This window comes from Phoca vitulina, unplaced genomic scaffold (genome assembly GCF_004348235.1).
Source record: "Phoca vitulina isolate PV1807 unplaced genomic scaffold, GSC_HSeal_1.0 scaffold4, whole genome shotgun sequence".
Classification (NCBI taxonomy): Eukaryota; Metazoa; Chordata; class Mammalia; order Carnivora; family Phocidae; genus Phoca; species Phoca vitulina.
Window position 1 is genome coordinate 11545668 of NW_022589707.1, and position 17451 is coordinate 11563118.

Here is a 17451-nt window from a genome sequence, read left to right on the forward strand (position 1 = left end):
CACCTCTGTATCTCTTAATCACTCTGTTAAGTGGATAATTTCTGGGAAGTTTACATTTAAATTGATTATTCACAGTATTCTGTATGTCTGCCTCTCTCTCTGTGTATATATAAGCAAATACTCATCTCTGTATCCCAGCACCTGGTATAATGCCTAACACAAAATGTTATAGAATGAGTAAAGGAATTTTAGAGAATTTCAACTTTCTGATAGCATTCCCAAATTTTGGGATTCTTCTTACTTTGGAAACTATTAGCTAAGAGAGAAGGAAACCAATGCTAGGGATTGGTCAAGTTCAAGGGAACTGATTGGGCTACATCTTCCAGGTGCTAGGGGATAAAGCCTTAGGGCAGATGTATTTGGGGTCAGATGCTCTACCTTTACCAGGCTGGAGTATTAAGGAGAGCTGGGGCTATGCTCAGGAGAGTACCTGGCCACTCCTTTCTTCTACTTCCTTTTCATTTTTCTGACTGGTGGGCTTTGGATTAGCCTTTCTTCGAGTGATAAGATTCAAGAGTCAATTGTAGATTAACTGCAGTGCAGCCAAGCTCACTTGGCAGATACCCTGGATTTGGGGTCGAGGCTCCAGCTAATAAATGAGATGATCCTTTGCCTGACCCTGAATTCTGTACATATTATTTTCCTTGGGAAACTCACAGAGAAGGGTGTCTGATGGTGGAGATCCAGTTTGGGTGTTCCCAGGCCCTGCTAAATACCATCCATTTCAGACAGTTTATAAACTACAAAGACCTGGTTGCAGATATTTCAGAAGTAAAAATAAATAACAAACTGAACATACAAATAATGGTATATATCTATACATACAATTTATGTATTAATTTATTTCATACAGTAATATATTAACATATTTAATATACCTATTATGCATTAATATAGTTAATGCTTCAGTAATTATAATCAAAGTCATTATTTAATACACTAATTTATAAAATAATTTTATTTATTATGTATTTATTTATTTAGCACTTTATTCCAAATAACCATGTTACCCACATTATCACCACTTTCCCCTTACACACCCCCATATGGTTGGCAAATTATAATATTCACTAATGGGCAGCAAGACAGGTTAAGAACCTGCCTTCAGAAAGAGTACAGATTACAGGTAAAGCAACCTTCATAAGTCATTTAAGTTCTGTGAGTTTTAGTCTTCTCATTTGTAAAACAGCTGCCTTGAGGAGTTGATGTGAAGATTAAATATTAGTAAATGTGAACATGCTTCATAAACTGTTAAGAGGTACTTAGCTATGAGTGATTATCATTAGCAGCACAGGACTGAGATTAAAACCCAAGTGGCCTCCTGACTACCAGCTTCATTTTTTTTAACTTTAAGTTAATCTACTGCAAACTGTCTTTCTATGAGATCTTGACTCTTGCTGGATTATGGAACAATGATCTCAGCAGCCACAAAACTTTGTCTGGTACTTGTCATTCCAAAGTAATTGGTGAAATTCCACTGTGTGCAGAGAGGAAAACACTAAAGTTTCTCTTAAGTGTCGGAAGAAGATATCTTTTGGAAAACTCAGTTAGGGCAAGCGGTGCAGGTGGGAAAAGCAAAAACAAAACTTATTGTTGTTTTCAGAACATCCTTTTTCACTCCTCCCCAACATAGGCAACGGTTCTGTTCTGTTAATTGTACTTTTTCTGTATTGCGTGTCTTCTTCCCAAGTGTAGAGTTACCATTCTGTGTGCTTGTACTTCCAGCCACATGGGGGTATGCCTCATCCACTGTCCCATAGGGATTTCTACACAACCCTTGATTTGGGGAATTTCCATGTGACATCAGTTTCATGTGTGTGAAAGGCCCTAGGACCGGAAGAGAAGGGAGCAGAAGAGGGTGCTGAGCTGAGTGACAGCCGACTGGATCTTGGAGGTTATTTTAAGTATGTACTTCCAGGAAGAGAATGTCAAGCTCTGTGTGAACTCGGTTTTCTCACATGTCAACATGAGAATAGCAATAAAGGCAGTCTCCTTCCCAGCATCCCTTTGAGGAATAATAAATAAATGCGATAAGAAAGTGTTTCACAAAATAAAACAGACTTTGAAGTAAAAAAAGCAGCCAGCCAGAATTCCACATGTAGCTGGAAACTGCTCCACGTTTTAACCATTCCTATCAGTCAATTGGGTGGTAATCAGTAACCTCTCCACCTTACATTCTTCTAACTGCACACACACACACACACACACACACACACACACACACACACACATAATAGGTGCTATGGATTTTTTTTTTTTAAAGAGAGCGAACTTATGTGTTCATAGATATATTTGGACTCTTATCCCAAATGATCACTTCATTTAAAGTTTATATGTACATTAATTTTCACTTATTCACTATCATTATTAATATGATTGTTATAGTTATATAGTATATATAGTCAAGTCAACAAGGAAGCCATCCTAATTCCAAATTCAAATGTTAGACCAGAAGATCCCTAAGGCATTTTCAGTCCTACTAATCTATGAGTCTAGGAGTTTTGACTTTGACTTTGCATTATCTCATGCATGCTTTAAGAAAGAACAGAGTGGGGCGCCTGGGTGGCTCAGTGGGTTAAGCATCCAACTCTTGATTTCAGCTCAGGTCATGATCTCAGTCAGGGTCATGGGATTGAGCCCCGTCTCTGGGCTCTGCACTGGGGAGGAGCCTACTTAAGATTCTCCCTCTCCCTCTGGTCCTCCCCCCTTCTCTCTCTCTCTCTCTCCCCCTCTCCCTAAAGAAAAAAGGAAGAACAGAGTTGCACACAACAGTCTGAATAAGTCAGTATCACTCAAAAACACCAGCATGTTGAATATACTCATGGGAAGTTTCTTGGTGGGTAAATGTAGCCTATGCTTGCTACATTGAACAGAATCTCTGTGCTAGAAGTTTGACTCCAGATGCAAACCTTCTGTTGTCATCAAAATGCTCATGCATAGTCAGTAGTAAGGCTTGTGTGAGTAGGCAAGCTATCATCCTATATAGTCATTCTAAAAGAGTTTTACTGTACTCCATATTTTAAAAATAGTCACAAAGGAGACAATTTGAACTCTTAAGAAAAACTCTGATAAGAACTCAGAGCTGGAAACTGCTAAAAGTCTCTGGGCTATTTTCACGAATAATCTTTGCAGTATGTGAAATGAAGTCTTCAAGGGACACAGAGCTACAGTCCAGGTATCTACAAGCCAGCAGATAGCAGGGTAGTCAGAGCCAAGCAGCTCTGATTAGAAAAATATAGAAAGAGCAGGGGGGTTGGGAAGGAAGGAGGACAGTACTGTGCACTGCACAACTCCAGAGTCATTCACACTCTATTCTACATAGATAGTTCTACCTGAAGAGAAGGGAGAGTAAAGTAAGTGTAGTTTTCATTCTTTGGTCCATGTGGAAAGCAAATATGGATAATAAGACTTATATTTCGGGTTGCTTTTTTTTTTTAAACCAATAACCAAATCATTAAGTCCTGGGTTTAAATAAATCCCAAAGAAAATAATTAAATTGACTCAAAGTTTTCTGGCTAAGAAAGTCAGATTCACGCCAAGTTCTAGTATCATATGTCATAAAGCAGTGAGAACAAAACAGCCACTCTGAATGAAGCAAATCAGTAAAGTGCTTAGAAAAAAGAAAGCATAAAGGATGCTTTTAAAGTAAAGCTGGGTATTAGCTTCATTCATCCTCCAAATATTTATGCAGTGCCTACTATTTGTCACACTGTGCTATCAGATGTATCCTGTTTTTAAGGTTCTCATGGCCCCATGCAAAAACTCATGTATTTATAATATCTTTGCACTTTTGTTTCAGTAATCAGTTCATTTAAAATGAAAAGATACATTACTTAATTTCTATTAGTTCACTACATATGTGGTTAAATCAAGTTAAGAGTTTCCAAGTCAAGCACAATATTCAGGAAGAAACAAAACAAGTTGGTCGCTTAACTGGGCACCAGGATCTTGTGTCTAAGAATCACATAAGATCCACCAGTTCTAACTATATAAGAGTTTCTAGATAGGAGTCTTCAATGTGGGGCTTTATAAAGACGGCAAACAGGTTACTGAAATTGACTAAGCCTCCTTTCAGAAATAAGAACTCCATATAATTTACACATAATTTACTATAACATCAGGTCTTATCTTATGGATTAAAATCAATATAGAGTGGATTTTTATTTCAATATGAACTTTTCACTTATTGATAGTGTTTTACACTTGACTAGTGTAGCTAAATACTTCCTTCAAATATTATTTTAATCATAAGAGCAGAATTCAGAGCCCCAGAAGAGACTCATGAATGTAGGGGAGAAAAGTATATAATAATGGTAGTGTTTTTAGATAGGGGGAAAGGATAGCCATCCAATAATTTGTTGGGATGACTGTTTATCCATTAGGGAAAAAAATTAGAAAAAAATCCCCATTTCACGTCATTCACTAATAATTTTCAGACACATTAAAGATAGAAGCATTAAAAAACTATGAAAACAACCAGAGGAAATAGAGGAAAATGTTTAATTACCTTAGGTAGGAAAGACCATTTTTAAACAAAACCAAGAAGGCAAACAACACAAAGTTAAAGACTGATAGATAGGACTCAAATTAAAGATTTTGCTACTATGAGAAATAACACAAGCAAAGTTAAAAGACCGAGACAGGTTACAGATAAAATACTTACATAACTCATCACAAACAGAAGATTAAGAACCGCTGGGAATGGCTGCACAGGCTGTGTACTGCACACCAGCAGGGGGAGCCATTCAAGTAAACGACAATAAGTAGCGTCCCTGAAGCTGCCTTGACCAAAATCCTTAATACATAAAGCATTCCTATATTAATAAAAAGATCGATAAGCCACACAATAGAATAGTGAGCAAAGGATATGAGAAGTGGGTTCATAGAGGAGGAAATCCAAGTAACAGTAAGCATATATAAAGATGCTGAATCTCCTTTGTAATCAAAGAAATGCATACTGGAACAATAATGAATCGTGTTGTTGTGTTATCAGTATTGGTTAGGGTATGGTGAAATGGTATTCTCTTGCATTCCTAGGTGAAGTGTGAATGTGATAATATCTATTTATATTTAAAATGTATATTTCATTTTATGTAGAAATATACTATATATTACATAACATAAAAATGTGATATATATATATATACACACATATATATTTATATATAGTAAAAGCACTAAAAAGACTACATCTCTGTTAATAGAGGTATCTCTGGAGTTGACTGGGATTGGGCATGGAAGTCAATAGTGGGTTTTAGTTTACTTTTAATGTTGGAATTGTTGAAAATAAAAATATATGCATTCATTTCTTGACATTTAAAAAAATTTATACTTCCATTCTGCTTGTGCCTTGAGACAAGGATACTATTAAAAAGTCACAAAGAAGACATATTGCAGAATTTTTCCAATGACAAGTGGCAGTTGTACAAGCTACAGTAACCCACACTAACATTTATTATACATACCCAGGTTTACCTAGAGAAGATTGTGTCACTTGCCATTGATTTCTTTCCTTGCTTCCCTTTATAATGTTCCTCCTTTCCACATCTCAGGTCCCTGCTTGGGAACCTGGTTCCTGGCCACCTAGGCTTTTTCCTCTATTGTGACTTCCCTGCCCAGGGTTCAAACCCCAGCTGTTCTGATCCAGAATCACACTATTGTTGTCTCCTAAAAGAAGAAGACGACTATCTAGATGGATAGGCCTAGACCTCATCCCATCCGACAGAAGTCACAAGCTGAACAAATATTTTCAGGGGTTACCTCTGGACAGGTCCCAGTCTCCTGCACTAACTGAGAGTGCTGAGTCAGACACCTGCCTCCAGTCGGTGCTGGTAGAGGGTCTTCCAAAGGCAGCTGGGAAATCAGGAGGCCAGAGTTGGCAACAGAGTGGACAAACACTCAGAAGGAAAACAAATTTCTGGAGGCCTGGCGGGCAGGGGAGGGACTAGCAGGTACCTGGGAATCAGAAGCATGAAATCATAGGAAACAGACAGAAGACCATCTATAGTCCGGGGCCAATGCTGCAAGGCAGGAGAATAAGGAGCACGGAAGAGACAGGAGAACAACGATGGGGAAGAGCACCCACCGTAGCCCTGTTTCACATCCCTGCCGATGGGTTCTGCTATAGTTACTATGAAGCAGAAGCACTGCCAGGACAATCAACTTGGGCCAATGCTTCTCTCCTGGTGGGCCTTAAAAAAAAACTAGCAATGCCTAGGTGGCACCCCCACCCAATTAAATCCAGATTTCTTGGGTAGAGCCAGACATCAGTAGTTTTCAAAACTCCCCAAGTGACTTCCCAGCACTGAGACGCACGGTCCAGGTTCTACAAATTTAGACTGGGGGATTGGTACCTGGCAGAGGGAAGGACACACAGGTTGGAGAACCTGGGAATCCATTCCCTACAGAATAATCTTCTCTCATTACTTTAGTAAATAGAGGATATACTCTTTTTTTCTAGGATAATTAAGATAGCTTCTCTCATTAATTTCTCACATGAGAGCTCAGGCCCAGGGTTGGTTCATAAAGTCATCACAATTTCTGGACCCTTAGATTACAAAATTTTTTTTAAGCTGAGTCTTCTCCAGACAGATTCCCCACCCCACCCCACCCCATCCCAACCTCCAAAAGACTTCACAGTATTGACCCGACAAAACATTCCATTGTTTATTTTCTCTTTGAAAATAATATACTCAAGATTGTAAAATGCACTTTTGATAATTGGTGCAAACACTGGATTTATAGTCTGATCTGTCATAAATCAGGCTCAAAATTTATTGGCAGAAATATAAGTTGCATAATTACTCAGCAGCAGTTATGCATTCTTGACACATTTATCTTCTAGAGTCTGAACTCCGTACATGCATGGACGCATATGAAATTCCCCACTCCTGATGCCTCTTCTCTGGCTCATGGAAGTAGATTTATGAAGGTATCACTGTACAATATACTTTTATAATTTGGATGGTTTTCTTCTCCCAAGAGAAGAAACTAAACCTTTACATGCTGAAATAATAATTTATTCCTTTGAGAGTCTTGGGCTGGATGTGCAAATGCAAACACCGAATGAAAAATAAATTAACTTGGAAATTATTTGACTGGTTATTTTGACTAAAAAGCATATTTCTTTGGCATTCTGCAGATAGCTTCATTTTCTGACAGGCCCAAGACGCCCTACTTAACCTATCTGAAATAAGCATTCTGTCCAAGTCACATACCCAAGATGGATCACCAAGCTCTTGAAGGCTATTCCCTTAAGCTCTCAGGTCTGCTTCTCTGATTCCTCTGCCACTTGACGATCCCTATTAACTTGCTCCTGGAAATTTCCTCCCAGCACAACCTAAGTTTAAAATGCTTCATGAATGACATTATCTGAATAGAAACTATGAGACCTTGGGAAGGAATCAAAGGATTCAATAGCACAGATGATGGACTTAAACTTTTCTCTACCAACAGTCAAGGCTTTGGACTAGAAAAGATCTGGGAGTTGAATGTCCCAATAAAGAGATGATAATGAGACATGAGATTAAAAAGACAGAACCATGGTTTTTGGCACTGGGATGAATGATGGGTTCTTGGCAGAGGAAGGACATTTGACTAGAGTCTAAATGACCTCCTTGAAAGACTTTAAAGAAGGAAAAGGAGACAATTACCTTGATAAACCTATGAAAGTGGCACCTTTAGAGACAACAAGATGAGATGAATCAAAGTATGGGAAGTGCCTAGTGTTTTATACTCCAAAAATACTGGAAGGGAGATGAGAGACGGAAATAATACTTAGAGCCTCAGAGTCTTTATGCCAATAATGGCTGTCATTGATTGAGCACTATCTGTGTATTGCTTTTAGACTGAAGAGTAATCCTGTAAAATATGAAATATTATGAGTTCCATTTTACAGAAGAAGAAAATGAGGCTTATAGAAGCTAAGAAACTTGTGCAAGGACATGCATAGCTGGAAGTAGGAAAACCAGGTTTTGGACAAAAACAATCTGGTCCAGAGCCCACATGACACCATATTGTCTCCCTAACCTGCTCAGTATGTGTTGTAACCAAGTTAAGCTTAGGATTATATCCTCATGTGATCTTTGAGACATGGTGGGAAGGGACGCCAGATTGAAATACAACAACAGAAGAGTATATCCTCTTCTTAAACTACAGTCTTGAGACTGAGTGGTACTATAGGTCAAGAAGGCATTCACATGAGCAACCTGTGAATGGAAACACTGGAAAGAATGGGTGAGTTAGAGAACACAAATGATTTGTTTTGGAATTTTGCTATGGGCCACCTGGTCAGAAAGAGAAAATTACACATTTCTGACGATAAAACTAGTAATTGAGTAAGATCTATAATTGATAATTGAATATATAGGGGTAGACATGTTCTTGACTTGTCTTCACCTTTCAAAAGAGAGTGGAAGTCGATGTTTTTTCTTTTAATAGCTAGGAACGAAAGGGTAAGCATCAACAAACATATGCCTGAGACTTTAGGAAGGCAGAATTTTTTAAAGTCCAAGTTAGAAAGGCATGGTTCTCCCTCCCAAGAAAAAGTCCCTAAAAAGGCCTCAAATACAATTCTAGCTGTAATCAATAATACATGGTTCTAATAGGAAAGAACCACGTGCTTTCCCAACCGGCTAGAAGCAGAGTGTGCCCCTTAAGGTTTTACTTCTCGCCTCCAGATCCATCCTTCCCTACTGGGCTTCGTGATGCTGGGGCTGTGACTCTGCCCAGCACATTTCTGCTTGGACCACCAACTCCCTGTTCCACCACCAATTGGGGGCGCCAGAGGGAGACCACAGGGCTGAACGAAGAAAGAAGAGGCCTACTTGTTCCTGTCCACTAACACTCCAGCAACAGCAGTGCCCTCCTAAAGCGGCAGTTGAATCTAGTTTGCAGTTTTTCCAACATTTGCCCTATCAAGCCTCCACCCAATCCCCCAAGACCCCCTGTGTGAACTCTCCTCAAAAATCCAGGTCTCCCGGGGTGCTGGGTGGCTGTTGGTTAAGCCTCGGACTCTTGATTTCGGCTCAGGTCATGATTTCAGGGTCCTGGGATCCTGCTTTGGGCTCCGAGCTCAGCTGGGAGTCTGCTTGGGATTCTCTCTCCCTCTCCCTCTGGCCACCCCACTCCAAAATAAATAAGTCTTTAAAAAAAAAAAATGCAAGTCTCCTGAGGCTGTTCCTCCAAGCTTAGATTTGGAACCGAGGCTAGATCATCAATGGGTAGAAACCCGGCAGAGGAAGTCAGAGACTGGAGAGGGGTCTGCTCCGGTGATGCTAGGACTCAGGACTCAGAGAGACAGTACCCATCAAGACCCCGGGGTTCCCAGCACTCACATGATCACAACACTTGCTTCCAGGTTTCTGAAGGGCCCATTCTCTATTTCTTCCTCAGACTCCTTTAGTTCTAGAGACCTGGGCCTATTGGTTCCCTTCTGGAACAGCATTACTTTACTGAGAACTGCATTCCCTGAAGAGGTCTGAGAATGTGCTTTCTGTGAGATTAAGAAAATTTTGTGTCCAATCTTGAGCTCTAGAAACCTGCGTCTGTTCTCTAAATTAAATGATTTAAAAAATTATAGAAACGTAGTTCACCCTTGTACCTCTGGCACCTCAGAAATCTGTGCATGTCCTTGGCACCACTTAACTTTCCTGCTGTCTTCTGGAACTCTGAAAAAGCGCCCCCTCTAGGGTTAGCTAAACAGAATTCCTTCACAATGTTCCAGTGACCACCTGAGTCCCTGGCTGCAGGTGTATCCTGCCCTTCTGCTTTCAGAAATCTTCTGAGGCTAGATCCATCCCACAACTGCCCTTTATCTTGCTCCTCTGGACTTGTCCCTTCAAAGTCCCACTCCTTGCTCTGCACACTTGTGTCATTTCCATTACTGGTTCCAGGACGGACAGGTATTTCTTTGTATTTGTGAAGAAAAATAAACAAGCCTCTTTTTACATCTCTCTAGCCTCATCAGACTAATCTCTAGTTATTATTTCTCACCAGATTCCTCCTTCCCCAAAAGTCCAAACTGCAGTAATATTCACATGACAGAATCCAAGCTCCCAGGTGTGAAGGTACCATTGCTGGTGATTCCAGCCCAATCAGGCTCTTTCCGCTGAAGGCCCACAGGTTCTCTCCCATCATCCCGAACTAACAGCAGTTGCTTCCTCAAACCCACACAACCATGACAGCATGATGTATCACAAACTGAACAAGAAATTCCACCATCACCACAACAAAAAGGCTCCCAAAGCCTTCCAAAACTCTTGGACACTGAGCAAAAAGGACAGGAATTGTCTTCCCCATTTTCTTTTTTTCTTCTAATTCTTCTACCACTTGTTCTCCATCTCCCCATTACTCGAATATTAAGACCACCTCGCAAAAAAATAAAACAAAACCACCTCACCCCAGTATCATATAGAACAATTGGGAGATGAAAGGCATAACTTCTAGAACACTGAAAGGAGACCAAGTATATTTTAAACTGCTCTTACTAAGGGATGGCAAAACAACAGCAACAACCCCTCCTTTTTAATGTAACCAGAGAAAATTTATCAGAGAAGATAGGTCTAAGGGGTGAGAGATGAGTGGTAGAATTTAGAATTTAGAATTTAGGTCAAGCTCCTCCCCTCCCTGCGTATGTTTTGGTTTAAATTAGGTACCTTTCGCTCAGCTTAACTCTCAGCTCCCAAAACTTTCTAATTCCGGTCTTCACAGAAGGCACCCCCAAGTACCATGTGAGGGAGTCCATTTAATGCAGAGTTCTTTCTTGAGCACAGTTTGGTATTTTCAACTAAATCCAGTAACAGACTTCAGACTTCACCAGCCCCACCCTATTTCTCCCACCCAGATAGTTTTCCTTTTTGTCCAGCAAAGTGTCATCTGTTCCCAAGAAAGACAAAAAGAAAAAGAAAAATGTTTACTTAAACTATTACACTCTAAACTGTTCAGTCCAAATTTAAGATGCCTGATACTGAGTTTTGATAGAGGATACTGAGGAAGTATTTTTTAAACTAACTTAAAAAGTAAAGTTTTAACCTTTTTTTAATCCTCGCTTGTAAGAACATTAGGTTGCAGGTTATTCCTGTGCAGTACAGATGCTTTGGATGCATTCATTTTATTAATAAACACACACTATGTGCTCTGTAAGTTACAATGCACTGTGCTAAAGAATGAGGAGGTACAAAGTAAAATATCTCACAGCTCTCCTCTCCTAGAAGCTTACAGATCAGATGAGATAGGTGGGGGAGAGAGGTAAGGTGCGAACATAAATAGCTACAATATATGGTACAACTAAGTAAGTGCCATAAAGAGGTACAAGGAAGATTCTGTGAGAGTCCAGAGAAGGGGAGGAGTGTCACTTATTTTCTCTAAGAAAGGCTTCCTGGAGAAAGAGGCATTTCAACTGCCCTTTCAAGAGCAAAGACAGAAGGGCCTTCACAGGCTTAGGAAGGATAGGGAGAAGCTCCTTTGGGGGAAAGACAGTTACAGTGAGCAGGAAGACTAACAGGTAGTGTTTCCTGAAGGATCTTGTTCCTCTGAGCTTATTTGGATTGGCTTACTTTTTTCTTTTTTCCTTTTTTTAAGAGAAAGGGCATGCCTGCAAGTGGGCGGTGAGGGGGTGCAGAGGGAGAGAGAGAATCTCAAGCAGGCTCCACTCCCAGTGCAGAGCCCGATGCAGGGCTTGAACGCAAGACTATGAGCCGAAATCAACAGTTGGACACTTAACCAAATGAGCCACCCAGGTGCCTCTGAATCGGCTTACTTTGATTTTGCCTAGTTTCAGAGTAATTCAGGTACTGTCTGCATTCATAGGTGAACCTCCCGTGCTTTCAATGTGTTCAACATTTCTTACATAAAATTATGCAACCAATCTTGCTCTCTTTCCCTCATTTTTTTTCTCCCCCCCACCCCCACAAATAGCTCCTGGTAGAAGAGAATAGATAATTTAAGCCAAGTCTAAAGAGGCAGGGCCTCTAATTTTCTCCATTACATAACTAACCTGAACCCTAAGCTACATACTCGCATCAGAAACATCTGGAGGCAGTCTCTGGTCTTGTTTCCCGGAAATTAGGTAAAAAGATTTCTGGTCTAAGAGCAAGCTTGAATACCTCCTCGGCCACTTTGCCTAGAAAGTGACAGTTCTGTCTGCCACCACCCATTGTGTGCTTTATAAAAACAGTTCTCATTACCATGAAGTACAATGAATGCTACTAGAAGAAAAGTTTCCCATTGGCCAAGAGCCTTGACCTTCCCCTTGTTAAAAGATAAACTGAAGGAGGGGTGCCTGGGTGGCTCAGTCAGTTGAGTGTCTGACTCTTGATTTCATCTCAGTGTCATGGGATTGAGCCTCACATCAGGCTCCATGCTCAGTGGGGAGTGTGCTTGAGGTTCTCTCTCTCCCTCTCCCTCTGCCCCTCCCCTTTCCCCATGCGCACGCTCTCTCTCTCTCCCTCAAATAAGCAAACAAAATCTTTAAAAAAAAGATAAACTGCGGCATACGAAATTTCTAAGGCTTTGAGTGAAAATTGAGTCATATTAGGCTATGTCAAACCAGAAGTAATTAGAAGCGCCCCACCACCTACAGGAACCCTGCCAGAGACTTTACAGAGAAGAGGCAGAAGCAAAGCATGGAAATTACTAGGCTGTCTACAGCTTACACAGTTGCTTTATCGGGGAAAGCCTCATTTTTGATGGATTGTCTTTAGGTTTTGATTTCTTAACCTTGAAACACTGCAAGTTTAGGTTTGGGTTTGCTTACATAGGCTACTAAGGCATTAAAGTCACCTCTGTCTAATGGCCCCCTTGTTTAATTAATTTAACAACCTCAAACATGGGTGCTAAAGGAAAAGAGGGTCCTCTGTTTTCTAGACCTTACCATTTCCACTTATTTTTTAAGTGACAGCAAACAACTGATCTGATTGGCTGTTTTTCACTGAATTTATTAGAGGACTGCATTGAAGAAATTAATCAACTGCTTGAGGATCACATAAAATACTCAGCGTTATAGACGTTAATTCTTCTGCCCAAGGGAACAACAGATTTCTGCCAGGCATAAATAAATTAGATTTGAGACCTGTATTTGTGAGAAGCTCTATGACTAACATCATGCAAATCTACAAAGGTAAATTCAACAAAAGGCAAAGAGAAATTAGATAGCAGCACTATTGCAGATACTAGGATGCAGATATGTTAATAACCATCAGAGCCTTTCTGATCCATTCCGATCTAATATTTCCCGGTACATGCTGCTTGCTGCTTGTTCACTGATAAAATGCTGACTTGAGTGACTAACACAGACAACATCTCCATTTGGAAAGAGAGGACCAACCAAAAAGCAAAATCATTTTACCAGGCATCAAAAAGAAAGAAGCTAAGTATTTGCTGGGATCTCGGGGAAGGAAATGAACTCCAGTCCCCACGCCCCTTAGCTTTGCACAGGATTGTCAAGAGCTGAAAAACTTCAAAGTATAACAAAACCGTGGTTCAATTTTAGAAATATGAAGCATTTGGAGTAACTAATTTGGCCAAATATTTATGTTTTGGTGCATAGTTGAACTGCTTATCGGACCTTCAGGAATTCTTTGTTTTTCATTTTTATGCTTTTATTTCCTCCATCTCCTCCTCCCCTCCCTAGAAGCAAAACACCCTCTGGCAATGGAAGTTAAAGATGCTTCTCCATAGAGGCACCAAGCCAGGCCCAAGGGGGCTGATCCCAAGCCCCTGCCAACTGCACTCCAAGCAGTAATTTTCCTTCCCCCATGCTCACTTCTGGGAAGTGCTGGGAAATGTAGAAGTCTCTAAGGCCTCTGTGGGAGAGAAACAGCAATCTTTCCCCTGATAAGTATACCAACCCTCCTCTTTTATTGACTCATTTTAAGGCTGCTGCAGAGAGGCTGACCTTTGTGTCTGTACAAACTGGGGCAGAGAGGTAGGCAGGAGAGTCCCCAAGAAAGTCCAGGGACAAAGGACCAAACGTGTTGCCTCTCTTACCACTACTAGCACTCTTTACCCTTCACTGCCCAGGTCCCACAATCTCTCTTCAGTCCTAACCTTAAAGAAATAGAAGACTGCTTAGAGAGACAATGCCCATTTCCAAGAAAGAAGGGTAGGTGACACATTGTTTATAACTCTCAGTCAACACAGGGTTTTGGCTATCCAAACACATTTGGATAGCCTCTGTTGGAAATATGCTGACACTGTGGACACTTATAAGATGGGGCAGAACAACCGCTATCTTCTTTAAGCTCCAGGCTGACCTCGCTCTCCCAGAGGCCTGCAGTGACAAGTTCTGCATTTCCTATTAGTCTCCTCCCCTCCCAGCCCTGGGGGCTGCTGAACCACACCAGAGATCCCAGGTGGGCCAGACCAGCCCCTGCTAGCCGAGCCCTACTGCTCCCAGGCTCCAAAGCCCACACTGATTCGAGCACATTCCAGGACATTCCATAGCTGGGAGGCTGGGAGCCTGGAATGTCTGGAACCCACAGAGGGAAGGTGTCCCAGCATGCTCCCCCACCCCAACCACATTTCCCCAAAGATCTCAAAGCACTCTCCAAGGATGATCTCATTTTCTAATAGGTGTTTATTTCTATTTTCATTCCTACTATTAGTAATGACTCCCTTTTGCATGAATGTCACTTCGATTTTTTTCACACAACCTACCTATATCATGGTTAGAATCTCATAATGGGAACCAAGAACTCGACTACTAGTTACTCAACTACTAGTTGGATATCATGGAAACTCCCTTCTGGCACACAGGACTGTGAAATTTAACCATGAGGCAGCAAGGAAATGACCATTCCAATTCCATCCTTTGAAAGAAAAATATATAATGTGGGACCCAGACATATATCATGTATATATCATGTGTGTGCATGTGCATGCAAGTGTGTGTGTGAGCGCGCCAACACTAATGTAGTCTTCAGGACTTCCATTTCCTTATCTATAAGATAAAGACAACACCTCCTTTACAAAGCTCTTTGGATCTTGCTGTGGTGCCTAGAACATAATGGGCACTTGAAAATGTTTGTGGAATAAATACCTGGATGGATGGACAAACATAACCTCTTTGGGTTTGTTTCCTCATTCTAAACTTGCTGTGCTTGCTTCACAAGGCATTCAGAAGATTAAAGGATATCAAGCTTTTTAAAAATGCTTTTGACACCTGAAACTAATATAATATTATAAGCCAATCATACTTCAAAAGCATAAAATAAATAAAATGCTTTTGGAAACTAACATCTGACCATAAACATGTAAAATTATTATTATTGTGACTACTAGTATGGGCATATCAAAACCTCATGAGTATATTTCTCTTCTTATATGCGGTGGGCACTATACAAATCTGCGGTACTACTCAGGGAGGGGCTCTGCCCCTTTTTGGTTCTTTCTATAACCTGATTTCTAGGTGCCACTCTTGTCTCCCCCATTAAGATGATTGAATATGAACTGCGTGCTTGAGGTTGGGGAGTTTCAGAGCTACAGATAGCATATGGTTAAGAACACCCGTCCTGGGTCAAATTGCCTGAGTGTGTGCCCTGATTCCACCATTTAGTAAGGAACTTAACCCCACTATACCTAGTTCATCTATGAACGGGGACACTAGTCGAATCCATTTCACAGGGCTGCCATACATGAACAAGATCATACATGTAAAGCATTCAGAAAAGTGTCTTGCACATGGAAGAACTCAATCAATATCGCCCGTAACCACTGTTGGTACTATCATCATCATCATTATGGTTATCGTCACTTTTTTTTAATGGAGCATGCAGTCTAGTGGGTGAGAAAGACTGCAGTAGAAAGCCGGAGGAACAACATAAACACTAAGAAGGTCACCAGCAGTATGCTACGGATGCAGAGGCAGGAGACATCTTTATTCACCATCCTCATCACCTCCTCTGTGTAGTCTCCAGTGTGTCCCTGTGCCAATATACACAGATTTTAAAAATAATAGCCCAGATTTCATCTGAAGAGTGCAGAGCTTGATGTGTCTCATGATGATCACACAACGCTTGCATTAACGCAGCTCAGCTTGTGCAGCCAATCACACTGTTGGCTCAAATCAAGCTTTTGGTCAAGTAAGACCCCCAGAGCCCTTTTACATCAACTGCTGCCAAGTTACATGTTCTCCATCCTGTATTCCTATAATTCATTTTGGGACCTAAACACAAGACTTTGCATTTATCCTTATTACATTTCATGTTATTAGTTTTGGCCAAGCATTGCAGCATGTCAAGATAATTCTGAATCTTGATTCTGTCAACTATCTTATATCTTATTTCTATCCCCTCCAGAGTTGTGTCACTAGCACATTTGATCAGCATACCTACTATATCCTCATGCAAGACACTGATAAAAATGTGGACCAAAATAAGTATAAGAGAATAGCCCAATATTTCATTTGCAGAACCTCTACTTACTTGAATGCATCCACTAATCATCTGGTCTGTTTAAGCAGCTTTGAATTCATTGAGTAGTACCCCTATTTCACTCTTTTATTCAAAATGCCTTGTCAAATGCCTTGTTGATATTGAGATATACTGGGTCTATAACATTGCTGAGTATCATTTGAAATTTTAAAATGTCCTGGAGTGCTGGTATATCCTTTACATTTGATGAGAATATCGATATCTACATCTAAGTTACCAATAAAGAATCTAGGGGGTACAGTTTAATAGATCACTTAAAAGTTATGCCATTTGGTTACCACTCTTGTAGTACCATTTTAGGCTTTAATTTGAAGGATGTACTTCTTAGGGTACGCTATCTACCCTAAAAACAAAACAAAAAAATAAAAACAAAATAAAAACACAAAACAAAACAACAATAACAAAAACCAAAAAACCTCCCAAATCCCAGTTGGCTTACAGCAAAAGTTTCTTTCTCACATGAAGTCACATGAAGTGCTCCTGACAGACATGCTGCCTACCGTGTGTCATTCTGGAAATCTAGTTTCTTCCGTCTGTGGCTTCACCCTTTTCTTGGTCCTTGGAATTTTCTGCATTCAGCCACTAAAGGAAAAAAAGGAGAGACGATTACATGTGGAGTGCTTCTGTAGTCCAGGCCTGGAGTACTGTATGTCACCTCGGCATGTTTCACTGGTTAGAATTCAGTCACATGACCACCTTCACCTCCATGGAAGGCTGGGAAGTACAGTCTAATTATGTGCCCAGCAAAAAGAGGAAATAACTGTGAGGAACAGTAAACCTAGCTCAAAAAGAGATAACAAAGATAACTTAGGTGACATTCTCTTCCAGGTCAAGTGTGGGGCTAACCCTGCCAGATGGGGGGTTTGACGGATCAGGACTTTTAAGAGTTGGGTGCTAATTCCAAGTCCATCATTTCTTGGGTAAGAGGCCTGGATAAGTCACAAAACTGTAAGATTTCTAGGTCCATGAAGTACTGTCTTAGCACATTTCATCCAGCCCTAGCCCAGTGCCTGGTACGTAG

The 17451-nt window shown here is 40.6% G+C and overlaps 1 protein-coding gene across 1 annotated transcript in view; it reads right to left on the reverse strand.

Annotated features, from left to right (window-relative positions):
* Window positions 1–17451, reverse strand: part of CALD1 (caldesmon 1) — a 287920-nt gene that overhangs the window by 193362 nt on the left and 77107 nt on the right. Inside the window, exon 2 of the mRNA XM_032401519.1 lies at window positions 16931–17012. The gene's annotated coding sequence lies outside the window, so the exon portion shown is untranslated. The remainder of the gene's footprint in view (window positions 1–16930; window positions 17013–17451) is intronic.